Source organism: Pleurodeles waltl, chromosome 4_2, assembly GCF_031143425.1.
Source record: "Pleurodeles waltl isolate 20211129_DDA chromosome 4_2, aPleWal1.hap1.20221129, whole genome shotgun sequence".
Lineage (NCBI taxonomy): Eukaryota > Metazoa > Chordata > Amphibia > Caudata > Salamandridae > Pleurodeles > Pleurodeles waltl.
In genome coordinates, this window is record NC_090443.1 from 1,011,993,707 (window position 1) to 1,012,018,969 (window position 25,263).

The 25,263-nt window shown below is 34.5% G+C and overlaps 26 non-coding genes across 26 annotated transcripts; all 26 read right to left on the minus strand.

Moving 5' to 3' along the window:
• Positions 1–1,334: 1,334 nt before the first annotated feature.
• TRNAR-UCU (transfer RNA arginine (anticodon UCU)) lies at positions 1,335–1,426 on the minus strand. Its single transcript is given in 2 exon segments — positions 1,335–1,370; positions 1,390–1,426. It is a non-coding gene; the product is annotated as a tRNA-Arg (tRNA).
• A 309-nt stretch (positions 1,427–1,735) lies between these two features.
• TRNAK-UUU (transfer RNA lysine (anticodon UUU)) lies at positions 1,736–1,808 on the minus strand. Its single transcript has one exon. It is a non-coding gene; the product is annotated as a tRNA-Lys (tRNA).
• Positions 1,809–3,218: 1,410 nt separating this feature from the next.
• Positions 3,219–3,310, minus strand: TRNAR-UCU (transfer RNA arginine (anticodon UCU)). The gene is given in 2 exon segments: positions 3,219–3,254; positions 3,274–3,310. It is a non-coding gene; the product is annotated as a tRNA-Arg (tRNA).
• A 309-nt stretch (positions 3,311–3,619) lies between these two features.
• Positions 3,620–3,692, minus strand: TRNAK-UUU (transfer RNA lysine (anticodon UUU)). Its single transcript has one exon. It is a non-coding gene; the product is annotated as a tRNA-Lys (tRNA).
• A 1,410-nt stretch (positions 3,693–5,102) lies between these two features.
• On the minus strand, positions 5,103–5,194 carry TRNAR-UCU (transfer RNA arginine (anticodon UCU)). The gene is given in 2 exon segments: positions 5,103–5,138; positions 5,158–5,194. It is a non-coding gene; the product is annotated as a tRNA-Arg (tRNA).
• Positions 5,195–5,503: 309 nt separating this feature from the next.
• TRNAK-UUU (transfer RNA lysine (anticodon UUU)) lies at positions 5,504–5,576 on the minus strand. The gene has a single exon. It is a non-coding gene; the product is annotated as a tRNA-Lys (tRNA).
• A 1,410-nt stretch (positions 5,577–6,986) lies between these two features.
• Positions 6,987–7,078, minus strand: TRNAR-UCU (transfer RNA arginine (anticodon UCU)). The gene is given in 2 exon segments: positions 6,987–7,022; positions 7,042–7,078. It is a non-coding gene; the product is annotated as a tRNA-Arg (tRNA).
• Positions 7,079–7,387: 309 nt separating this feature from the next.
• On the minus strand, positions 7,388–7,460 carry TRNAK-UUU (transfer RNA lysine (anticodon UUU)). Its single transcript has one exon. It is a non-coding gene; the product is annotated as a tRNA-Lys (tRNA).
• Positions 7,461–8,870: 1,410 nt separating this feature from the next.
• Positions 8,871–8,962, minus strand: TRNAR-UCU (transfer RNA arginine (anticodon UCU)). Its single transcript is given in 2 exon segments — positions 8,871–8,906; positions 8,926–8,962. It is a non-coding gene; the product is annotated as a tRNA-Arg (tRNA).
• A 309-nt stretch (positions 8,963–9,271) lies between these two features.
• TRNAK-UUU (transfer RNA lysine (anticodon UUU)) lies at positions 9,272–9,344 on the minus strand. The gene has a single exon. It is a non-coding gene; the product is annotated as a tRNA-Lys (tRNA).
• A 1,410-nt stretch (positions 9,345–10,754) lies between these two features.
• On the minus strand, positions 10,755–10,846 carry TRNAR-UCU (transfer RNA arginine (anticodon UCU)). The gene is given in 2 exon segments: positions 10,755–10,790; positions 10,810–10,846. It is a non-coding gene; the product is annotated as a tRNA-Arg (tRNA).
• A 309-nt stretch (positions 10,847–11,155) lies between these two features.
• On the minus strand, positions 11,156–11,228 carry TRNAK-UUU (transfer RNA lysine (anticodon UUU)). The gene has a single exon. It is a non-coding gene; the product is annotated as a tRNA-Lys (tRNA).
• Positions 11,229–12,638: 1,410 nt separating this feature from the next.
• On the minus strand, positions 12,639–12,730 carry TRNAR-UCU (transfer RNA arginine (anticodon UCU)). The gene is given in 2 exon segments: positions 12,639–12,674; positions 12,694–12,730. It is a non-coding gene; the product is annotated as a tRNA-Arg (tRNA).
• A 309-nt stretch (positions 12,731–13,039) lies between these two features.
• Positions 13,040–13,112, minus strand: TRNAK-UUU (transfer RNA lysine (anticodon UUU)). The gene has a single exon. It is a non-coding gene; the product is annotated as a tRNA-Lys (tRNA).
• A 1,410-nt stretch (positions 13,113–14,522) lies between these two features.
• On the minus strand, positions 14,523–14,614 carry TRNAR-UCU (transfer RNA arginine (anticodon UCU)). The gene is given in 2 exon segments: positions 14,523–14,558; positions 14,578–14,614. It is a non-coding gene; the product is annotated as a tRNA-Arg (tRNA).
• Positions 14,615–14,923: 309 nt separating this feature from the next.
• Positions 14,924–14,996, minus strand: TRNAK-UUU (transfer RNA lysine (anticodon UUU)). Its single transcript has one exon. It is a non-coding gene; the product is annotated as a tRNA-Lys (tRNA).
• A 1,410-nt stretch (positions 14,997–16,406) lies between these two features.
• TRNAR-UCU (transfer RNA arginine (anticodon UCU)) lies at positions 16,407–16,498 on the minus strand. Its single transcript is given in 2 exon segments — positions 16,407–16,442; positions 16,462–16,498. It is a non-coding gene; the product is annotated as a tRNA-Arg (tRNA).
• A 309-nt stretch (positions 16,499–16,807) lies between these two features.
• Positions 16,808–16,880, minus strand: TRNAK-UUU (transfer RNA lysine (anticodon UUU)). The gene has a single exon. It is a non-coding gene; the product is annotated as a tRNA-Lys (tRNA).
• A 1,410-nt stretch (positions 16,881–18,290) lies between these two features.
• On the minus strand, positions 18,291–18,382 carry TRNAR-UCU (transfer RNA arginine (anticodon UCU)). Its single transcript is given in 2 exon segments — positions 18,291–18,326; positions 18,346–18,382. It is a non-coding gene; the product is annotated as a tRNA-Arg (tRNA).
• A 309-nt stretch (positions 18,383–18,691) lies between these two features.
• TRNAK-UUU (transfer RNA lysine (anticodon UUU)) lies at positions 18,692–18,764 on the minus strand. Its single transcript has one exon. It is a non-coding gene; the product is annotated as a tRNA-Lys (tRNA).
• A 1,410-nt stretch (positions 18,765–20,174) lies between these two features.
• On the minus strand, positions 20,175–20,266 carry TRNAR-UCU (transfer RNA arginine (anticodon UCU)). The gene is given in 2 exon segments: positions 20,175–20,210; positions 20,230–20,266. It is a non-coding gene; the product is annotated as a tRNA-Arg (tRNA).
• A 309-nt stretch (positions 20,267–20,575) lies between these two features.
• TRNAK-UUU (transfer RNA lysine (anticodon UUU)) lies at positions 20,576–20,648 on the minus strand. The gene has a single exon. It is a non-coding gene; the product is annotated as a tRNA-Lys (tRNA).
• A 1,410-nt stretch (positions 20,649–22,058) lies between these two features.
• Positions 22,059–22,150, minus strand: TRNAR-UCU (transfer RNA arginine (anticodon UCU)). The gene is given in 2 exon segments: positions 22,059–22,094; positions 22,114–22,150. It is a non-coding gene; the product is annotated as a tRNA-Arg (tRNA).
• Positions 22,151–22,459: 309 nt separating this feature from the next.
• On the minus strand, positions 22,460–22,532 carry TRNAK-UUU (transfer RNA lysine (anticodon UUU)). Its single transcript has one exon. It is a non-coding gene; the product is annotated as a tRNA-Lys (tRNA).
• Positions 22,533–23,942: 1,410 nt separating this feature from the next.
• Positions 23,943–24,034, minus strand: TRNAR-UCU (transfer RNA arginine (anticodon UCU)). Its single transcript is given in 2 exon segments — positions 23,943–23,978; positions 23,998–24,034. It is a non-coding gene; the product is annotated as a tRNA-Arg (tRNA).
• A 309-nt stretch (positions 24,035–24,343) lies between these two features.
• Positions 24,344–24,416, minus strand: TRNAK-UUU (transfer RNA lysine (anticodon UUU)). The gene has a single exon. It is a non-coding gene; the product is annotated as a tRNA-Lys (tRNA).
• Positions 24,417–25,263: the final 847 nt, after the last annotated feature.

The following is a 25,263-nucleotide window of genomic DNA, read 5'->3' on the forward strand; positions in this document are numbered from 1 at the left end:
ATTATTATCATTACATATATTGATAATCAATATGTAGAGTTTTATCATGAATTGATATTTCAAGCTTTTGACATCTCAGCATTATATTTTATCTCTTTAAGTCCTGAAATTTGTACCATCTCATTTTCTGCTGATTCGGAATTAATGCTTCTTCATTGACAATACACAATTAAGAAAGGACCAAAAACTCTTACTGCCTAATACATTATATTTTACTCAGTCTACCTGTCAATTTCCTCTTATATGTAGATTATACAATATTTTCTATTCAAGTGGTGTCGGTTGAAAAAAGGGCTTCTTTCAAAGGCCATTTTGGTGAATGATTTCAGAGCAAGAAGAAGCTGCATTATTTATTGCAATTTCAATTCATTATAAAAGAAATGTAGGACAACATTGCCTCTGGTGGGATTCAAAACCACAACTTTTGAATGCCTTCTTTACATTACTCTTGAAAGCCAAAGCACTATCCATTGTGCCACAGAGCCAATCTTTTTAGGAGGTCGGACAGAAATGATCAAATAAAATAATGAGCTAGCAGCTGCTCATCAACTTTATGAAGTTGTTAGGAATCTATGATCCTGGATTTATGTTGAGCATTGAATAGCAAAAATGATATTCAACATGTCAAACCATACAATGCAGTTGGTTAAGTGTTAAGTCGACTCAAAAGGCATAGCACAGATAAAACAGCAAGGAGTTTAACAACTCCATATAAGAAGGTTTTGCAATTCCCTTAATGTAATATCTTATTCATCAAGCAGTGGAAACTTCAAGAGTGCATCTTCTTAAACATAACACACTGCCTGAACAGGAACTTCAAACCTGGACACTCATATTAAAAGTCTGCTGTGCCACTCACTGAACTATCCAGTGTCTACTAACTTTCATCTTCAATTCATCTTAAAACAATGTGGAAGGATTCCAACCGACACTATATTTATGAATATGATTGCATATATTGACAAGCATTATGTAGCGTTTGATAGTGAACTGATATTTCAAACTTTTGAAACCTCAGCATTAAATGTCATCTATTTTAAGTCCTGAAATATGTACTATCTCATTTTCTGCTGACTTAGAATTCATGCTTCTTCAGTGACAGTATACAATTGAGAAAGGGCCGAAACTCCTACTATCTAGTAAATTATATTTTCATCAGTACACCTGACAATTTCCTCTTGCATATTGATTATACAATGTTTTCTATTCAAGCACTCTTTGTTTAAAACAGGCCTTCTTTCAAAGGCTATTTTGGTAAATGATTTTGGGTGAAGCTGAAGCTGCATTGTTTATTGCTATTTCAATTCGTTATGAAAGAAATTGAGCAATAATATTGACTCTGGTGGGATTCGAACCCACAGCCTTTGAATGCCTTTTTTAACATTTTCCTAGAAGTCCAATGCGCTATCCATTGCGCCACAGAGCCAACCTGCACCAAGAAACTTTTCAGAAATTCTGAAATAAAATAATGAGCAAGCAACTGATGATCAACTTTACAAAGTTGATAGGATACTATAATCATGGTTACATGTTGAGCATTGCATGGGGAAAAAGATATTCAACATGCCAAACTACATGATACAGTTGGATAAGTCTACTCAAAAGGCCTCTGACGGATAAAATCTTGACAATTTAAAAAACTCCATTTAAGAAGGTTTTGCAATTCTGTCAATGTAATATCTTGTTCATCATGCAATAGAAACTAAAAGAGTACTTCTTCTTAAACATAGCACCCCGCCTGCACAGGGACGTGAACCCTGGACCCTCAGATTAAAAGTCTGATGCTCTACCGACTGAGCTATCCAGGCTCTGCTTACTCTAATCTTCAAATCACATTAAAACAATTTGGAAGGATACCAACCTTACATTTACTGACAATCATTTATTATTATCATTACATATATTGATAATCAATATGTAGAGTTTTATCATGAATTGATATTTCAAGCTTTTGACATCTCAGCATTATATTTTATCTCTTTAAGTCCTGAAATTTGTACCATCTCATTTTCTGCTGATTCGGAATTCATGCTTCTTCATTGACAATACACAATTAAGAAAGGACCAAAAACTCTTACTGCCTAATACATTATATTTTACTCAGTCTACCTGTCAATTTCCTCTTATATGTAGATTATACAATATTTTCTATTCAAGTGGTGTCGGTTGAAAAAAGGGCTTCTTTCAAAGGCCATTTTGGTGAATGATTTCAGAGCAAGAAGAAGCTGCATTATTTATTGCAATTTCAATTCATTATAAAAGAAATGTAGGACAACATTGCCTCTGGTGGGATTCAAAACCACAACTTTTGAATGCCTTCTTTACATTACTCTTGAAAGCCAAAGCACTATCCATTGTGCCACAGAGCCAATCTTTTTAGGAGGTCGGACAGAAATGATCAAATAAAATAATGAGCTAGCAGCTGCTCATCAACTTTATGAAGTTGTTAGGAATCTATGATCCTGGATTTATGTTGAGCATTGAATAGCAAAAATGATATTCAACATGTCAAACCATACAATGCAGTTGGTTAAGTGTTAAGTCGACTCAAAAGGCATAGCACAGATAAAACAGCAAGGAGTTTAACAACTCCATATAAGAAGGTTTTGCAATTCCCTTAATGTAATATCTTATTCATCAAGCAGTGGAAACTTCAAGAGTGCATCTTCTTAAACATAACACACTGCCTGAACAGGAACTTCAAACCTGGACACTCATATTAAAAGTCTGCTGTGCCACTCACTGAACTATCCAGTGTCTACTAACTTTCATCTTCAATTCATCTTAAAACAATGTGGAAGGATTCCAACCGACACTATATTTATGAATATGATTGCATATATTGACAAGCATTATGTAGCGTTTGATAGTGAACTGATATTTCAAACTTTTGAAACCTCAGCATTAAATGTCATCTATTTTAAGTCCTGAAATATGTACTATCTCATTTTCTGCTGACTTAGAATTCATGCTTCTTCAGTGACAGTATACAATTGAGAAAGGGCCGAAACTCCTACTATCTAGTAAATTATATTTTCATCAGTACACCTGACAATTTCCTCTTGCATATTGATTATACAATGTTTTCTATTCAAGCACTCTTTGTTTAAAACAGGCCTTCTTTCAAAGGCTATTTTGGTAAATGATTTTGGGTGAAGCTGAAGCTGCATTGTTTATTGCTATTTCAATTCGTTATGAAAGAAATTGAGCAATAATATTGACTCTGGTGGGATTCGAACCCACAGCCTTTGAATGCCTTTTTTAACATTTTCCTAGAAGTCCAATGCGCTATCCATTGCGCCACAGAGCCAACCTGCACCAAGAAACTTTTCAGAAATTCTGAAATAAAATAATGAGCAAGCAACTGATGATCAACTTTACAAAGTTGATAGGATACTATAATCATGGTTACATGTTGAGCATTGCATGGGGAAAAAGATATTCAACATGCCAAACTACATGATACAGTTGGATAAGTCTACTCAAAAGGCCTCTGACGGATAAAATCTTGACAATTTAAAAAACTCCATTTAAGAAGGTTTTGCAATTCTGTCAATGTAATATCTTGTTCATCATGTAATAGAAACTAAAAGAGTACTTCTTCTTAAACATAGCACCCCGCCTGCACAGGGACGTGAACCCTGGACCCTCAGATTAAAAGTCTGATGCTCTACCGACTGAGCTATCCAGGCTCTGCTTACTCTTATCTTCAAATCACATTAAAACAATTTGGAAGGATACCAACCTTACATTTACTGACAATCATTTATTATTATCATTACATATATTGATAATCAATATGTAGAGTTTTATCATGAATTGATATTTCAAGCTTTTGACATCTCAGCATTATATTTTATCTCTTTAAGTCCTGAAATTTGTACCATCTCATTTTCTGCTGATTCGGAATTCATGCTTCTTCATTGACAATACACAATTAAGAAAGGACCAAAAACTCTTACTGCCTAATACATTATATTTTACTCAGTCTACCTGTCAATTTCCTCTTATATGTAGATTATACAATATTTTCTATTCAAGTGGTGTCGGTTGAAAAAAGGGCTTCTTTCAAAGGCCATTTTGGTGAATGATTTCAGAGCAAGAAGAAGCTGCATTATTTATTGCAATTTCAATTCATTATAAAAGAAATGTAGGACAACATTGCCTCTGGTGGGATTCAAAACCACAACTTTTGAATGCCTTCTTTACATTACTCTTGAAAGCCAAAGCACTATCCATTGTGCCACAGAGCCAATCTTTTTAGGAGGTCGGACAGAAATGATCAAATAAAATAATGAGCTAGCAGCTGCTCATCAACTTTATGAAGTTGTTAGGAATCTATGATCCTGGATTTATGTTGAGCATTGAATAGCAAAAATGATATTCAACATGTCAAACCATACAATGCAGTTGGTTAAGTGTTAAGTCGACTCAAAAGGCATAGCACAGATAAAACAGCAAGGAGTTTAACAACTCCATATAAGAAGGTTTTGCAATTCCCTTAATGTAATATCTTATTCATCAAGCAGTGGAAACTTCAAGAGTGCATCTTCTTAAACATAACACACTGCTTGAACAGGAACTTCAAACCTGGACACTCATATTAAAAGTCTGCTGTGCCACTCACTGAACTATCCAGTGTCTATTAACTTTCATCTTCAATTCATCTTAAAACAATGTGGAAGGATACCAACCGACACTATATTTATGAATATGATTGCATATATTGACAAGCATTATGTAGCGTTTGATAGTGAACTGATATTTCAAACTTTTGAAACCTCAGCATTAAATGTCATCTATTTTAAGTCCTGAAATATGTACTATCTCATTTTCTGCTGACTTAGAATTCATGCTTCTTCAGTGACAGTATACAATTGAGAAAGGGCCGAAACTCCTACTATCTAGTAAATTATATTTTCATCAGTACACCTGACAATTTCCTCTTGCATATTGATTATACAATGTTTTCTATTCAAGCACTCTTTGTTTAAAACAGGCCTTCTTTCAAAGGCTATTTTGGTAAATGATTTTGGGTGAAGCTGAAGCTGCATTGTTTATTGCTATTTCAATTCGTTATGAAAGAAATTGAGCAATAATATTGACTCTGGTGGTATTCGAACCCACAGCCTTTGAATGCCTTTTTTAACATTTTCCTAGAAGTCCAATGCGCTATCCATTGCGCCACAGAGCCAACCTGCACCAAGAAACTTTTCAGAAATTCTGAAATAAAATAATGAGCAAGCAACTGATGATCAACTTTACAAAGTTGATAGGATACTATAATCATGGTTACATGTTGAGCATTGCATGGGGAAAAAGATATTCAACATGCCAAACTACATGATACAGTTGGATAAGTCTACTCAAAAGGCCTCTGACGGATAAAATCTTGACAATTTAAAAAACTCCATTTAAGAAGGTTTTGCAATTCTGTCAATGTAATATCTTGTTCATCATGCAATAGAAACTAAAAGAGTACTTCTTCTTAAACATAGCACCCCGCCTGCACAGGGACGTGAACCCTGGACCCTCAGATTAAAAGTCTGATGCTCTACCGACTGAGCTATCCAGGCTCTGCTTACTCTAATCTTCAAATCACATTAAAACAATTTGGAAGGATACCAACCTTACATTTACTGACAATCATTTATTATTATCATTACATATATTGATAATCAATATGTAGAGTTTTATCATGAATTGATATTTCAAGCTTTTGACATCTCAGCATTATATTTTATCTCTTTAAGTCCTGAAATTTGTACCATCTCATTTTCTGCTGATTCGGAATTAATGCTTCTTCATTGACAATACACAATTAAGAAAGGACCAAAAACTCTTACTGCCTAATACATTATATTTTACTCAGTCTACCTGTCAATTTCCTCTTATATGTAGATTATACAATATTTTCTATTCAAGTGGTGTCGGTTGAAAAAAGGGCTTCTTTCAAAGGCCATTTTGGTGAATGATTTCAGAGCAAGAAGAAGCTGCATTATTTATTGCAATTTCAATTCATTATAAAAGAAATGTAGGACAACATTGCCTCTGGTGGGATTCAAAACCACAACTTTTGAATGCCTTCTTTACATTACTCTTGAAAGCCAAAGCACTATCCATTGTGCCACAGAGCCAATCTTTTTAGGAGGTCGGACAGAAATGATCAAATAAAATAATGAGCTAGCAGCTGCTCATCAACTTTATGAAGTTGTTAGGAATCTATGATCCTGGATTTATGTTGAGCATTGAATAGCAAAAATGATATTCAACATGTCAAACCATACAATGCAGTTGGTTAAGTGTTAAGTCGACTCAAAAGGCATAGCACAGATAAAACAGCAAGGAGTTTAACAACTCCATATAAGAAGGTTTTGCAATTCCCTTAATGTAATATCTTATTCATCAAGCAGTGGAAACTTCAAGAGTGCATCTTCTTAAACATAACACACTGCCTGAACAGGAACTTCAAACCTGGACACTCATATTAAAAGTCTGCTGTGCCACTCACTGAACTATCCAGTGTCTACTAACTTTCATCTTCAATTCATCTTAAAACAATGTGGAAGGATTCCAACCGACACTATATTTATGAATATGATTGCATATATTGACAAGCATTATGTAGCGTTTGATAGTGAACTGATATTTCAAACTTTTGAAACCTCAGCATTAAATGTCATCTATTTTAAGTCCTGAAATATGTACTATCTCATTTTCTGCTGACTTAGAATTCATGCTTCTTCAGTGACAGTATACAATTGAGAAAGGGCCGAAACTCCTACTATCTAGTAAATTATATTTTCATCAGTACACCTGACAATTTCCTCTTGCATATTGATTATACAATGTTTTCTATTCAAGCACTCTTTGTTTAAAACAGGCCTTCTTTCAAAGGCTATTTTGGTAAATGATTTTGGGTGAAGCTGAAGCTGCATTGTTTATTGCTATTTCAATTCGTTATGAAAGAAATTGAGCAATAATATTGACTCTGGTGGGATTCGAACCCACAGCCTTTGAATGCCTTTTTTAACATTTTCCTAGAAGTCCAATGCGCTATCCATTGCGCCACAGAGCCAACCTGCACCAAGAAACTTTTCAGAAATTCTGAAATAAAATAATGAGCAAGCAACTGATGATCAACTTTACAAAGTTGATAGGATACTATAATCATGGTTACATGTTGAGCATTGCATGGGGAAAAAGATATTCAACATGCCAAACTACATGATACAGTTGGATAAGTCTACTCAAAAGGCCTCTGACGGATAAAATCTTGACAATTTAAAAAACTCCATTTAAGAAGGTTTTGCAATTCTGTCAATGTAATATCTTGTTCATCATGCAATAGAAACTAAAAGAGTACTTCTTCTTAAACATAGCACCCCGCCTGCACAGGGACGTGAACCCTGGACCCTCAGATTAAAAGTCTGATGCTCTACCGACTGAGCTATCCAGGCTCTGCTTACTCTAATCTTCAAATCACATTAAAACAATTTGGAAGGATACCAACCTTACATTTACTGACAATCATTTATTATTATCATTACATATATTGATAATCAATATGTAGAGTTTTATCATGAATTGATATTTCAAGCTTTTGACATCTCAGCATTATATTTTATCTCTTTAAGTCCTGAAATTTGTACCATCTCATTTTCTGCTGATTCGGAATTCATGCTTCTTCATTGACAATACACAATTAAGAAAGGACCAAAAACTCTTACTGCCTAATACATTATATTTTACTCAGTCTACCTGTCAATTTCCTCTTATATGTAGATTATACAATATTTTCTATTCAAGTGGTGTCGGTTGAAAAAAGGGCTTCTTTCAAAGGCCATTTTGGTGAATGATTTCAGAGCAAGAAGAAGCTGCATTATTTATTGCAATTTCAATTCATTATAAAAGAAATGTAGGACAACATTGCCTCTGGTGGGATTCAAAACCACAACTTTTGAATGCCTTCTTTACATTACTCTTGAAAGCCAAAGCACTATCCATTGTGCCACAGAGCCAATCTTTTTAGGAGGTCGGACAGAAATGATCAAATAAAATAATGAGCTAGCAGCTGCTCATCAACTTTATGAAGTTGTTAGGAATCTATGATCCTGGATTTATGTTGAGCATTGAATAGCAAAAATGATATTCAACATGTCAAACCATACAATGCAGTTGGTTAAGTGTTAAGTCGACTCAAAAGGCATAGCACAGATAAAACAGCAAGGAGTTTAACAACTCCATATAAGAAGGTTTTGCAATTCCCTTAATGTAATATCTTATTCATCAAGCAGTGGAAACTTCAAGAGTGCATCTTCTTAAACATAACACACTGCCTGAACAGGAACTTCAAACCTGGACACTCATATTAAAAGTCTGCTGTGCCACTCACTGAACTATCCAGTGTCTACTAACTTTCATCTTCAATTCATCTTAAAACAATGTGGAAGGATTCCAACCGACACTATATTTATGAATATGATTGCATATATTGACAAGCATTATGTAGCGTTTGATAGTGAACTGATATTTCAAACTTTTGAAACCTCAGCATTAAATGTCATCTATTTTAAGTCCTGAAATATGTACTATCTCATTTTCTGCTGACTTAGAATTCATGCTTCTTCAGTGACAGTATACAATTGAGAAAGGGCCGAAACTCCTACTATCTAGTAAATTATATTTTCATCAGTACACCTGACAATTTCCTCTTGCATATTGATTATACAATGTTTTCTATTCAAGCACTCTTTGTTTAAAACAGGCCTTCTTTCAAAGGCTATTTTGGTAAATGATTTTGGGTGAAGCTGAAGCTGCATTGTTTATTGCTATTTCAATTCGTTATGAAAGAAATTGAGCAATAATATTGACTCTGGTGGTATTCGAACCCACAGCCTTTGAATGCCTTTTTTAACATTTTCCTAGAAGTCCAATGCGCTATCCATTGCGCCACAGAGCCAACCTGCACCAAGAAACTTTTCAGAAATTCTGAAATAAAATAATGAGCAAGCAACTGATGATCAACTTTACAAAGTTGATAGGATACTATAATCATGGTTACATGTTGAGCATTGCATGGGGAAAAAGATATTCAACATGCCAAACTACATGATACAGTTGGATAAGTCTACTCAAAAGGCCTCTGACGGATAAAATCTTGACAATTTAAAAAACTCCATTTAAGAAGGTTTTGCAATTCTGTCAATGTAATATCTTGTTCATCATGCAATAGAAACTAAAAGAGTACTTCTTCTTAAACATAGCACCCCGCCTGCACAGGGACGTGAACCCTGGACCCTCAGATTAAAAGTCTGATGCTCTACCGACTGAGCTATCCAGGCTCTGCTTACTCTAATCTTCAAATCACATTAAAACAATTTGGAAGGATACCAACCTTACATTTACTGACAATCATTTATTATTATCATTACATATATTGATAATCAATATGTAGAGTTTTATCATGAATTGATATTTCAAGCTTTTGACATCTCAGCATTATATTTTATCTCTTTAAGTCCTGAAATTTGTACCATCTCATTTTCTGCTGATTCGGAATTCATGCTTCTTCATTGACAATACACAATTAAGAAAGGACCAAAAACTCTTACTGCCTAATACATTATATTTTACTCAGTCTACCTGTCAATTTCCTCTTATATGTAGATTATACAATATTTTCTATTCAAGTGGTGTCGGTTGAAAAAAGGGCTTCTTTCAAAGGCCATTTTGGTGAATGATTTCAGAGCAAGAAGAAGCTGCATTATTTATTGCAATTTCAATTCATTATAAAAGAAATGTAGGACAACATTGCCTCTGGTGGGATTCAAAACCACAATTTTTGAATGCCTTCTTTACATTACTCTTGAAAGCCAAAGCACTATCCATTGTGCCACAGAGCCAATCTTTTTAGGAGGACGGACAGAAATGATCAAATAAAATAATGAGCTAGCAGCTGCTCATCAACTTTATGAAGTTGTTAGGAATCTATGATCCTGGATTTATGTTGAGCATTGAATAGCAAAAATGATATTCAACATGTCAAACCATACAATGCAGTTGGTTAAGTGTTAAGTCGACTCAAAAGGCATAGCACAGATAAAACAGCAAGGAGTTTAACAACTCCATATAAGAAGGTTTTGCAATTCCCTTAATGTAATATCTTATTCATCAAGCAGTGGAAACTTCAAGAGTGCATCTTCTTAAACATAACACACTGCCTGAACAGGAACTTCAAACCTGGACACTCATATTAAAAGTCTGCTGTGCCACTCACTGAACTATCCAGTGTCTACTAACTTTCATCTTCAATTCATCTTAAAACAATGTGGAAGGATTCCAACCGACACTATATTTATGAATATGATTGCATATATTGACAAGCATTATGTAGCGTTTGATAGTGAACTGATATTTCAAACTTTTGAAACCTCAGCATTAAATGTCATCTATTTTAAGTCCTGAAATATGTACTATCTCATTTTCTGCTGACTTAGAATTCATGCTTCTTCAGTGACAGTATACAATTGAGAAAGGGCCGAAACTCCTACTATCTAGTAAATTATATTTTCATCAGTACACCTGACAATTTCCTCTTGCATATTGATTATACAATGTTTTCTATTCAAGCACTCTTTGTTTAAAACAGGCCTTCTTTCAAAGGCTATTTTGGTAAATGATTTTGGGTGAAGCTGAAGCTGCATTGTTTATTGCTATTTCAATTCGTTATGAAAGAAATTGAGCAATAATATTGACTCTGGTGGGATTCGAACCCACAGCCTTTGAATGCCTTTTTTAACATTTTCCTAGAAGTCCAATGCGCTATCCATTGCGCCACAGAGCCAACCTGCACCAAGAAACTTTTCAGAAATTCTGAAATAAAATAATGAGCAAGCAACTGATGATCAACTTTACAAAGTTGATAGGATACTATAATCATGGTTACATGTTGAGCATTGCATGGGGAAAAAGATATTCAACATGCCAAACTACATGATACAGTTGGATAAGTCTACTCAAAAGGCCTCTGACGGATAAAATCTTGACAATTTAAAAAACTCCATTTAAGAAGGTTTTGCAATTCTGTCAATGTAATATCTTGTTCATCATGCAATAGAAACTAAAAGAGTACTTCTTCTTAAACATAGCACCCCGCCTGCACAGGGACGTGAACCCTGGACCCTCAGATTAAAAGTCTGATGCTCTACCGACTGAGCTATCCAGGCTCTGCTTACTCTTATCTTCAAATCACATTAAAACAATTTGGAAGGATACCAACCTTACATTTACTGACAATCATTTATTATTATCATTACATATATTGATAATCAATATGTAGAGTTTTATCATGAATTGATATTTCAAGCTTTTGACATCTCAGCATTATATTTTATCTCTTTAAGTCCTGAAATTTGTACCATCTCATTTTCTGCTGATTCGGAATTCATGCTTCTTCATTGACAATACACAATTAAGAAAGGACCAAAAACTCTTACTGCCTAATACATTATATTTTACTCAGTCTACCTGTCAATTTCCTCTTATATGTAGATTATACAATATTTTCTATTCAAGTGGTGTCGGTTGAAAAAAGGGCTTCTTTCAAAGGCCATTTTGGTGAATGATTTCAGAGCAAGAAGAAGCTGCATTATTTATTGCAATTTCAATTCATTATAAAAGAAATGTAGGACAACATTGCCTCTGGTGGGATTCAAAACCACAACTTTTGAATGCCTTCTTTACATTACTCTTGAAAGCCAAAGCACTATCCATTGTGCCACAGAGCCAATCTTTTTAGGAGGTCGGACAGAAATGATCAAATAAAATAATGAGCTAGCAGCTGCTCATCAACTTTATGAAGTTGGTAGGAATCTATGATCCTGGATTTATGTTGAGCATTGAATAGCAAAAATGATATTCAACATGTCAAACCATACAATGCAGTTGGTTAAGTGTTAAGTCGACTCAAAAGGCATAGCACAGATAAAACAGCAAGGAGTTTAACAACTCCATATAAGAAGGTTTTGCAATTCCCTTAATGTAATATCTTATTCATCAAGCAGTGGAAACTTCAAGAGTGCATCTTCTTAAACATAACACACTGCTTGAACAGGAACTTCAAACCTGGACACTCATATTAAAAGTCTGCTGTGCCACTCACTGAACTATCCAGTGTCTATTAACTTTCATCTTCAATTCATCTTAAAACAATGTGGAAGGATACCAACCGACACTATATTTATGAATATGATTGCATATATTGACAAGCATTATGTAGCGTTTGATAGTGAACTGATATTTCAAACTTTTGAAACCTCAGCATTAAATGTCATCTATTTTAAGTCCTGAAATATGTACTATCTCATTTTCTGCTGACTTAGAATTCATGCTTCTTCAGTGACAGTATACAATTGAGAAAGGGCCGAAACTCCTACTATCTAGTAAATTATATTTTCATCAGTACACCTGACAATTTCCTCTTGCATATTGATTATACAATGTTTTCTATTCAAGCACTCTTTGTTTAAAACAGGCCTTCTTTCAAAGGCTATTTTGGTAAATGATTTTGGGTGAAGCTGAAGCTGCATTGTTTATTGCTATTTCAATTCGTTATGAAAGAAATTGAGCAATAATATTGACTCTGGTGGTATTCGAACCCACAGCCTTTGAATGCCTTTTTTAACATTTTCCTAGAAGTCCAATGCGCTATCCATTGCGCCACAGAGCCAACCTGCACCAAGAAACTTTTCAGAAATTCTGAAATAAAATAATGAGCAAGCAACTGATGATCAACTTTACAAAGTTGATAGGATACTATAATCATGGTTACATGTTGAGCATTGCATGGGGAAAAAGATATTCAACATGCCAAACTACATGATACAGTTGGATAAGTCTACTCAAAAGGCCTCTGACGGATAAAATCTTGACAATTTAAAAAACTCCATTTAAGAAGGTTTTGCAATTCTGTCAATGTAATATCTTGTTCATCATGCAATAGAAACTAAAAGAGTACTTCTTCTTAAACATAGCACCCCGCCTGCACAGGGACGTGAACCCTGGACCCTCAGATTAAAAGTCTGATGCTCTACCGACTGAGCTATCCAGGCTCTGCTTACTCTAATCTTCAAATCACATTAAAACAATTTGGAAGGATACCAACCTTACATTTACTGACAATCATTTATTATTATCATTACATATATTGATAATCAATATGTAGAGTTTTATCATGAATTGATATTTCAAGCTTTTGACATCTCAGCATTATATTTTATCTCTTTAAGTCCTGAAATTTGTACCATCTCATTTTCTGCTGATTCGGAATTCATGCTTCTTCATTGACAATACACAATTAAGAAAGGACCAAAAACTCTTACTGCCTAATACATTATATTTTACTCAGTCTACCTGTCAATTTCCTCTTATATGTAGATTATACAATATTTTCTATTCAAGTGGTGTCGGTTGAAAAAAGGGCTTCTTTCAAAGGCCATTTTGGTGAATGATTTCAGAGCAAGAAGAAGCTGCATTATTTATTGCAATTTCAATTCATTATAAAAGAAATGTAGGACAACATTGCCTCTGGTGGGATTCAAAACCACAACTTTTGAATGCCTTCTTTACATTACTCTTGAAAGCCAAAGCACTATCCATTGTGCCACAGAGCCAATCTTTTTAGGAGGTCGGACAGAAATGATCAAATAAAATAATGAGCTAGCAGCTGCTCATCAACTTTATGAAGTTGTTAGGAATCTATGATCCTGGATTTATGTTGAGCATTGAATAGCAAAAATGATATTCAACATGTCAAACCATACAATGCAGTTGGTTAAGTGTTAAGTCGACTCAAAAGGCATAGCACAGATAAAACAGCAAGGAGTTTAACAACTCCATATAAGAAGGTTTTGCAATTCCCTTAATGTAATATCTTATTCATCAAGCAGTGGAAACTTCAAGAGTGCATCTTCTTAAACATAACACACTGCCTGAACAGGAACTTCAAACCTGGACACTCATATTAAAAGTCTGCTGTGCCACTCACTGAACTATCCAGTGTCTACTAACTTTCATCTTCAATTCATCTTAAAACAATGTGGAAGGATTCCAACCGACACTATATTTATGAATATGATTGCATATATTGACAAGCATTATGTAGCGTTTGATAGTGAACTGATATTTCAAACTTTTGAAACCTCAGCATTAAATGTCATCTATTTTAAGTCCTGAAATATGTACTATCTCATTTTCTGCTGACTTAGAATTCATGCTTCTTCAGTGACAGTATACAATTGAGAAAGGGCCGAAACTCCTACTATCTAGTAAATTATATTTTCATCAGTACACCTGACAATTTCCTCTTGCATATTGATTATACAATGTTTTCTATTCAAGCACTCTTTGTTTAAAACAGGCCTTCTTTCAAAGGCTATTTTGGTAAATGATTTTGGGTGAAGCTGAAGCTGCATTGTTTATTGCTATTTCAATTCGTTATGAAAGAAATTGAGCAATAATATTGACTCTGGTGGGATTCGAACCCACAGCCTTTGAATGCCTTTTTTAACATTTTCCTAGAAGTCCAATGCGCTATCCATTGCGCCACAGAGCCAACCTGCACCAAGAAACTTTTCAGAAATTCTGAAATAAAATAATGAGCAAGCAACTGATGATCAACTTTACAAAGTTGATAGGATACTATAATCATGGTTACATGTTGAGCATTGCATGGGGAAAAAGATATTCAACATGCCAAACTACATGATACAGTTGGATAAGTCTACTCAAAAGGCCTCTGACGGATAAAATCTTGACAATTTAAAAAACTCCATTTAAGAAGGTTTTGCAATTCTGTCAATGTAATATCTTGTTCATCATGCAATAGAAACTAAAAGAGTACTTCTTCTTAAACATAGCACCCCGCCTGCACAGGGACGTGAACCCTGGACCCTCAGATTAAAAGTCTGATGCTCTACCGACTGAGCTATCCAGGCTCTGCTTACTCTAATCTTCAAATCACATTAAAACAATTTGGAAGGATACCAACCTTACATTTACTGACAATCATTTATTATTATCATTACATATATTGATAATCAATATGTAGAGTTTTATCATGAATTGATATTTCAAGCTTTTGACATCTCAGCATTATATTTTATCTCTTTAAGTCCTGAAATTTGTACCATCTCATTTTCTGCTGATTCGGAATTCATGCTTCTTCATTGACAATACACAATTAAGAAAGGACCAAAAACTCTTACTGCCTAATACATTATATTTTACTCAGTCTACCTGTCAATTTCCTCTTATATGTAGATTATACAATATTTTCTATTCAAGTGGTGTCGGTTGAAAAAAGGGCTTCTTTCAAAGGCCATTTTGGTGAATGATTTCAGAGCAAGAAGAAGCTGCATTATTTATTGCAATTTCAATTCATTATAAAAGAAATGTAGGACAACATTGCCTCTGGTGGGATTCAAAACCACAACTTTTGAATGCCTTCTTTACATTACTCTTGAAAGCCAAAGCACTATCCATTGTGCCACAGAGCCAATCTTTTTAGGAGGTCGGACAGAAATGATCAAATAAAATAATGAGCTAGCAGCTGCTCATCAACTTTATGAAGTTGTTAGGAATCTATGATCCTGGATTTATGTTGAGCATTGAATAGCAAAAATGATATTCAACATGTCAAACCATACAATGCAGTTGGTTAAGTGTTAAGTCGACTCAAAAGGCATAGCACAGATAAAACAGCAAGGAGTTTAACAACTCCATATAAGAAGGTTTTGCAATTCCCTTAATGTAATATCTTATTCATCAAGCAGTGGAAACTTCAAGAGTGCATCTTCTTAAACATAACACACTGCCTGAACAGGAACTTCAAACCTGGACACTCATATTAAAAGTCTGCTGTGCCACTCACTGAACTATCCAGTGTCTACTAACTTTCATCTTCAATTCATCTTAAAACAATGTGGAAGGATTCCAACCGACACTATATTTATGAATATGATTGCATATATTGACAAGCATTATGTAGCGTTTGATAGTGAACTGATATTTCAAACTTTTGAAACCTCAGCATTAAATGTCATCTATTTTAAGTCCTGAAATATGTACTATCTCATTTTCTGCTGACTTAGAATTCATGCTTCTTCAGTGACAGTATACAATTGAGAAAGGGCCGAAACTCCTACTATCTAGTAAATTATATTTTCATCAGTACACCTGACAATTTCCTCTTGCATATTGATTATACAATGTTTTCTATTCAAGCACTCTTTGTTTAAAACAGGCCTTCTTTCAAAGGCTATTTTGGTAAATGATTTTGGGTGAAGCTGAAGCTGCATTGTTTATTGCTATTTCAATTCGTTATGAAAGAAATTGAGCAATAATATTGACTCTGGTGGGATTCGAACCCACAGCCTTTGAATGCCTTTTTTAACATTTTCCTAGAAGTCCAATGCGCTATCCATTGCGCCACAGAGCCAACCTGCACCAAGAAACTTTTCAGAAATTCTGAAATAAAATAATGAGCAAGCAACTGATGATCAACTTTACAAAGTTGATAGGATACTATAATCATGGTTACATGTTGAGCATTGCATGGGGAAAAAGATATTCAACATGCCAAACTACATGATACAGTTGGATAAGTCTACTCAAAAGGCCTCTGACGGATAAAATCTTGACAATTTAAAAAACTCCATTTAAGAAGGTTTTGCAATTCTGTCAATGTAATATCTTGTTCATCATGCAATAGAAACTAAAAGAGTACTTCTTCTTAAACATAGCACCCCGCCTGCACAGGGACGTGAACCCTGGACCCTCAGATTAAAAGTCTGATGCTCTACCGACTGAGCTATCCAGGCTCTGCTTACTCTAATCTTCAAATCACATTAAAACAATTTGGAAGGATACCAACCTTACATTTACTGACAATCATTTATTATTATCATTACATATATTGATAATCAATATGTAGAGTTTTATCATGAATTGATATTTCAAGCTTTTGACATCTCAGCATTATATTTTATCTCTTTAAGTCCTGAAATTTGTACCATCTCATTTTCTGCTGATTCGGAATTCATGCTTCTTCATTGACAATACACAATTAAGAAAGGACCAAAAACTCTTACTGCCTAATACATTATATTTTACTCAGTCTACCTGTCAATTTCCTCTTATATGTAGATTATACAATATTTTCTATTCAAGTGGTGTCGGTTGAAAAAAGGGCTTCTTTCAAAGGCCATTTTGGTGAATGATTTCAGAGCAAGAAGAAGCTGCATTATTTATTGCAATTTCAATTCATTATAAAAGAAATGTAGGACAACATTGCCTCTGGTGGGATTCAAAACCACAACTTTTGAATGCCTTCTTTACATTACTCTTGAAAGCCAAAGCACTATCCATTGTGCCACAGAGCCAATCTTTTTAGGAGGTCGGACAGAAATGATCAAATAAAATAATGAGCTAGCAGCTGCTCATCAACTTTATGAAGTTGTTAGGAATCTATGATCCTGGATTTATGTTGAGCATTGAATAGCAAAAATGATATTCAACATGTCAAACCATACAATGCAGTTGGTTAAGTGTTAAGTCGACTCAAAAGGCATAGCACAGATAAAACAGCAAGGAGTTTAACAACTCCATATAAGAAGGTTTTGCAATTCCCTTAATGTAATATCTTATTCATCAAGCAGTGGAAACTTCAAGAGTGCATCTTCTTAAACATAACACACTGCCTGAACAGGAACTTCAAACCTGGACACTCATATTAAAAGTCTGCTGTGCCACTCACTGAACTATCCAGTGTCTACTAACTTTCATCTTCAATTCATCTTAAAACAATGTGGAAGGATTCCAACCGACACTATATTTATGAATATGATTGCATATATTGACAAGCATTATGTAGCGTTTGATAGTGAACTGATATTTCAAACTTTTGAAACCTCAGCATTAAATGTCATCTATTTTAAGTCCTGAAATATGTACTATCTCATTTTCTGCTGACTTAGAATTCATGCTTCTTCAGTGACAGTATACAATTGAGAAAGGGCCGAAACTCCTACTATCTAGTAAATTATATTTTCATCAGTACACCTGACAATTTCCTCTTGCATATTGATTATACAATGTTTTCTATTCAAGCACTCTTTGTTTAAAACAGGCCTTCTTTCAAAGGCTATTTTGGTAAATGATTTTGGGTGAAGCTGAAGCTGCATTGTTTATTGCTATTTCAATTCGTTATGAAAGAAATTGAGCAATAATATTGACTCTGGTGGGATTCGAACCCACAGCCTTTGAATGCCTTTTTTAACATTTTCCTAGAAGTCCAATGCGCTATCCATTGCGCCACAGAGCCAACCTGCACCAAGAAACTTTTCAGAAATTCTGAAATAAAATAATGAGCAAGCAACTGATGATCAACTTTACAAAGTTGATAGGATACTATAATCATGGTTACATGTTGAGCATTGCATGGGGAAAAAGATATTCAACATGCCAAACTACATGATACAGTTGGATAAGTCTACTCAAAAGGCCTCTGACGGATAAAATCTTGACAATTTAAAAAACTCCATTTAAGAAGGTTTTGCAATTCTGTCAATGTAATATCTTGTTCATCATGCAATAGAAACTAAAAGAGTACTTCTTCTTAAACATAGCACCCCGCCTGCACAGGGACGTGAACCCTGGACCCTCAGATTAAAAGTCTGATGCTCTACCGACTGAGCTATCCAGGCTCTGCTTACTCTAATCTTCAAATCACATTAAAACAATTTGGAAGGATACCAACCTTACATTTACTGACAATCATTTATTATTATCATTACATATATTGATAATCAATATGTAGAGTTTTATCATGAATTGATATTTCAAGCTTTTGACATCTCAGCATTATATTTTATCTCTTTAAGTCCTGAAATTTGTACCATCTCATTTTCTGCTGATTCGGAATTCATGCTTCTTCATTGACAATACACAATTAAGAAAGGACCAAAAACTCTTACTGCCTAATACATTATATTTTACTCAGTCTACCTGTCAATTTCCTCTTATATGTAGATTATACAATATTTTCTATTCAAGTGGTGTCGGTTGAAAAAAGGGCTTCTTTCAAAGGCCATTTTGGTGAATGATTTCAGAGCAAGAAGAAGCTGCATTATTTATTGCAATTTCAATTCATTATAAAAGAAATGTAGGACAACATTGCCTCTGGTGGGATTCAAAACCACAACTTTTGAATGCCTTCTTTACATTACTCTTGAAAGCCAAAGCACTATCCATTGTGCCACAGAGCCAATCTTTTTAGGAGGTCGGACAGAAATGATCAAATAAAATAATGAGCTAGCAGCTGCTCATCAACTTTATGAAGTTGTTAGGAATCTATGATCCTGGATTTATGTTGAGCATTGAATAGCAAAAATGATATTCAACATGTCAAACCATACAATGCAGTTGGTTAAGTGTTAAGTCGACTCAAAAGGCATAGCACAGATAAAACAGCAAGGAGTTTAACAACTCCATATAAGAAGGTTTTGCAATTCCCTTAATGTAATATCTTATTCATCAAGCAGTGGAAACTTCAAGAGTGCATCTTCTTAAACATAACACACTGCCTGAACAGGAACTTCAAACCTGGACACTCATATTAAAAGTCTGCTGTGCCACTCACTGAACTATCCAGTGTCTACTAACTTTCATCTTCAATTCATCTTAAAACAATGTGGAAGGATTCCAACCGACACTATATTTATGAATATGATTGCATATATTGACAAGCATTATGTAGCGTTTGATAGTGAACTGATATTTCAAACTTTTGAAACCTCAGCATTAAATGTCATCTATTTTAAGTCCTGAAATATGTACTATCTCATTTTCTGCTGACTTAGAATTCATGCTTCTTCAGTGACAGTATACAATTGAGAAAGGGCCGAAACTCCTACTATCTAGTAAATTATATTTTCATCAGTACACCTGACAATTTCCTCTTGCATATTGATTATACAATGTTTTCTATTCAAGCACTCTTTGTTTAAAACAGGCCTTCTTTCAAAGGCTATTTTGGTAAATGATTTTGGGTGAAGCTGAAGCTGCATTGTTTATTGCTATTTCAATTCGTTATGAAAGAAATTGAGCAATAATATTGACTCTGGTGGGATTCGAACCCACAGCCTTTGAATGCCTTTTTTAACATTTTCCTAGAAGTCCAATGCGCTATCCATTGCGCCACAGAGCCAACCTGCACCAAGAAACTTTTCAGAAATTCTGAAATAAAATAATGAGCAAGCAACTGATGATCAACTTTACAAAGTTGATAGGATACTATAATCATGGTTACATGTTGAGCATTGCATGGGGAAAAAGATATTCAACATGCCAAACTACATGATACAGTTGGATAAGTCTACTCAAAAGGCCTCTGACGGATAAAATCTTGACAATTTAAAAAACTCCATTTAAGAAGGTTTTGCAATTCTGTCAATGTAATATCTTGTTCATCATGCAATAGAAACTAAAAGAGTACTTCTTCTTAAACATAGCACCCCGCCTGCACAGGGACGTGAACCCTGGACCCTCAGATTAAAAGTCTGATGCTCTACCGACTGAGCTATCCAGGCTCTGCTTACTCTAATCTTCAAATCACATTAAAACAATTTGGAAGGATACCAACCTTACATTTACTGACAATCATTTATTATTATCATTACATATATTGATAATCAATATGTAGAGTTTTATCATGAATTGATATTTCAAGCTTTTGACATCTCAGCATTATATTTTATCTCTTTAAGTCCTGAAATTTGTACCATCTCATTTTCTGCTGATTCGGAATTCATGCTTCTTCATTGACAATACACAATTAAGAAAGGACCAAAAACTCTTACTGCCTAATACATTATATTTTACTCAGTCTACCTGTCAATTTCCTCTTATATGTAGATTATACAATATTTTCTATTCAAGTGGTGTCGGTTGAAAAAAGGGCTTCTTTCAAAGGCCATTTTGGTGAATGATTTCAGAGCAAGAAGAAGCTGCATTATTTATTGCAATTTCAATTCATTATAAAAGAAATGTAGGACAACATTGCCTCTGGTGGGATTCAAAACCACAACTTTTGAATGCCTTCTTTACATTACTCTTGAAAGCCAAAGCACTATCCATTGTGCCACAGAGCCAATCTTTTTAGGAGGTCGGACAGAAATGATCAAATAAAATAATGAGCTAGCAGCTGCTCATCAACTTTATGAAGTTGTTAGGAATCTATGATCCTGGATTTATGTTGAGCATTGAATAGCAAAAATGATATTCAACATGTCAAACCATACAATGCAGTTGGTTAAGTGTTAAGTCGACTCAAAAGGCATAGCACAGATAAAACAGCAAGGAGTTTAACAACTCCATATAAGAAGGTTTTGCAATTCCCTTAATGTAATATCTTATTCATCAAGCAGTGGAAACTTCAAGAGTGCATCTTCTTAAACATAACACACTGCCTGAACAGGAACTTCAAACCTGGACACTCATATTAAAAGTCTGCTGTGCCACTCACTGAACTATCCAGTGTCTACTAACTTTCATCTTCAATTCATCTTAAAACAATGTGGAAGGATTCCAACCGACACTATATTTATGAATATGATTGCATATATTGACAAGCATTATGTAGCGTTTGATAGTGAACTGATATTTCAAACTTTTGAAACCTCAGCATTAAATGTCATCTATTTTAAGTCCTGAAATATGTACTATCTCATTTTCTGCTGACTTAGAATTCATGCTTCTTCAGTGACAGTATACAATTGAGAAAGGGCCGAAACTCCTACTATCTAGTAAATTATATTTTCATCAGTACACCTGACAATTTCCTCTTGCATATTGATTATACAATGTTTTCTATTCAAGCACTCTTTGTTTAAAACAGGCCTTCTTTCAAAGGCTATTTTGGTAAATGATTTTGGGTGAAGCTGAAGCTGCATTGTTTATTGCTATTTCAATTCGTTATGAAAGAAATTGAGCAATAATATTGACTCTGGTGGGATTCGAACCCACAGCCTTTGAATGCCTTTTTTAACATTTTCCTAGAAGTCCAATGCGCTATCCATTGCGCCACAGAGCCAACCTGCACCAAGAAACTTTTCAGAAATTCTGAAATAAAATAATGAGCAAGCAACTGATGATCAACTTTACAAAGTTGATAGGATACTATAATCATGGTTACATGTTGAGCATTGCATGGGGAAAAAGATATTCAACATGCCAAACTACATGATACAGTTGGATAAGTCTACTCAAAAGGCCTCTGACGGATAAAATCTTGACAATTTAAAAAACTCCATTTAAGAAGGTTTTGCAATTCTGTCAATGTAATATCTTGTTCATCATGCAATAGAAACTAAAAGAGTACTTCTTCTTAAACATAGCACCCCGCCTGCACAGGGACGTGAACCCTGGACCCTCAGATTAAAAGTCTGATGCTCTACCGACTGAGCTATCCAGGCTCTGCTTACTCTAATCTTCAAATCACATTAAAACAATTTGGAAGGATACCAACCTTACATTTACTGACAATCATTTATTATTATCATTACATATATTGATAATCAATATGTAGAGTTTTATCATGAATTGATATTTCAAGCTTTTGACATCTCAGCATTATATTTTATCTCTTTAAGTCCTGAAATTTGTACCATCTCATTTTCTGCTGATTCGGAATTCATGCTTCTTCATTGACAATACACAATTAAGAAAGGACCAAAAACTCTTACTGCCTAATACATTATATTTTACTCAGTCTACCTGTCAATTTCCTCTTATATGTAGATTATACAATATTTTCTATTCAAGTGGTGTCGGTTGAAAAAAGGGCTTCTTTCAAAGGCCATTTTGGTGAATGATTTCAGAGCAAGAAGAAGCTGCATTATTTATTGCAATTTCAATTCATTATAAAAGAAATGTAGGACAACATTGCCTCTGGTGGGATTCAAAACCACAACTTTTGAATGCCTTCTTTACATTACTCTTGAAAGCCAAAGCACTATCCATTGTGCCACAGAGCCAATCTTTTTAGGAGGTCGGACAGAAATGATCAAATAAAATAATGAGCTAGCAGCTGCTCATCAACTTTATGAAGTTGGTAGGAATCTATGATCCTGGATTTATGTTGAGCATTGAATAGCAAAAATGATATTCAACATGTCAAACCATACAATGCAGTTGGTTAAGTGTTAAGTCGACTCAAAAGGCATAGCACAGATAAAACAGCAAGGAGTTTAACAACTCCATATAAGAAGGTTTTGCAATTCCCTTAATGTAATATCTTATTCATCAAGCAGTGGAAACTTCAAGAGTGCATCTTCTTAAACATAACACACTGCCTGAACAGGAACTTCAAACCTGGACACTCATATTAAAAGTCTGCTGTGCCACTCACTGAACTATCCAGTGTCTACTAACTTTCATCTTCAATTCATCTTAAAACAATGTGGAAGGATTCCAACCGACACTATATTTATGAATATGATTGCATATATTGACAAGCATTATGTAGCGTTTGATAGTGAACTGATATTTCAAACTTTTGAAACCTCAGCATTAAATGTCATCTATTTTAAGTCCTGAAATATGTACTATCTCATTTTCTGCTGACTTAGAATTCATGCTTCTTCAGTGACAGTATACAATTGAGAAAGGGCCGAAACTCCTACTATCTAGTAAATTATATTTTCATCAGTACACCTGACAATTTCCTCTTGCATATTGATTATACAATGTTTTCTATTCAAGCACTCTTTGTTTAAAACAGGCCTTCTTTCAAAGGCTATTTTGGTAAATGATTTTGGGTGAAGCTGAAGCTGCATTGTTTATTGCTATTTCAATTCGTTATGAAAGAAATTGAGCAATAATATTGACTCTGGTGGGATTCGAACCCACAGCCTTTGAATGCCTTTTTTAACATTTTCCTAGAAGTCCAATGCGCTATCCATTGCGCCACAGAGCCAACCTGCACCAAGAAACTTTTCAGAAATTCTGAAATAAAATAATGAGCAAGCAACTGATGATCAACTTTACAAAGTTGATAGGATACTATAATCATGGTTACATGTTGAGCATTGCATGGGGAAAAAGATATTCAACATGCCAAACTACATGATACAGTTGGATAAGTCTACTCAAAAGGCCTCTGACGGATAAAATCTTGACAATTTAAAAAACTCCATTTAAGAAGGTTTTGCAATTCTGTCAATGTAATATCTTGTTCATCATGCAATAGAAACTAAAAGAGTACTTCTTCTTAAACATAGCACCCCGCCTGCACAGGGACGTGAACCCTGGACCCTCAGATTAAAAGTCTGATGCTCTACCGACTGAGCTATCCAGGCTCTGCTTACTCTAATCTTCAAATCACATTAAAACAATTTGGAAGGATACCAACCTTACATTTACTGACAATCATTTATTATTATCATTACATATATTGATAATCAATATGTAGAGTTTTATCATGAATTGATATTTCAAGCTTTTGACATCTCAGCATTATATTTTATCTCTTTAAGTCCTGAAATTTGTACCATCTCATTTTCTGCTGATTCGGAATTCATGCTTCTTCATTGACAATACACAATTAAGAAAGGACCAAAAACTCTTACTGCCTAATACATTATATTTTACTCAGTCTACCTGTCAATTTCCTCTTATATGTAGATTATACAATATTTTCTATTCAAGTGGTGTCGGTTGAAAAAAGGGCTTCTTTCAAAGGCCATTTTGGTGAATGATTTCAGAGCAAGAAGAAGCTGCATTATTTATTGCAATTTCAATTCATTATAAAAGAAATGTAGGACAACATTGCCTCTGGTGGGATTCAAAACCACAACTTTTGAATGCCTTCTTTACATTACTCTTGAAAGCCAAAGCACTATCCATTGTGCCACAGAGCCAATCTTTTTAGGAGGTCGGACAGAAATGATCAAATAAAATAATGAGCTAGCAGCTGCTCATCAACTTTATGAAGTTGGTAGGAATCTATGATCCTGGATTTATGTTGAGCATTGAATAGCAAAAATGATATTCAACATGTCAAACCATACAATGCAGTTGGTTAAGTGTTAAGTCGACTCAAAAGGCATAGCACAGATAAAACAGCAAGGAGTTTAACAACTCCATATAAGAAGGTTTTGCAATTCCCTTAATGTAATATCTTATTCATCAAGCAGTGGAAACTTC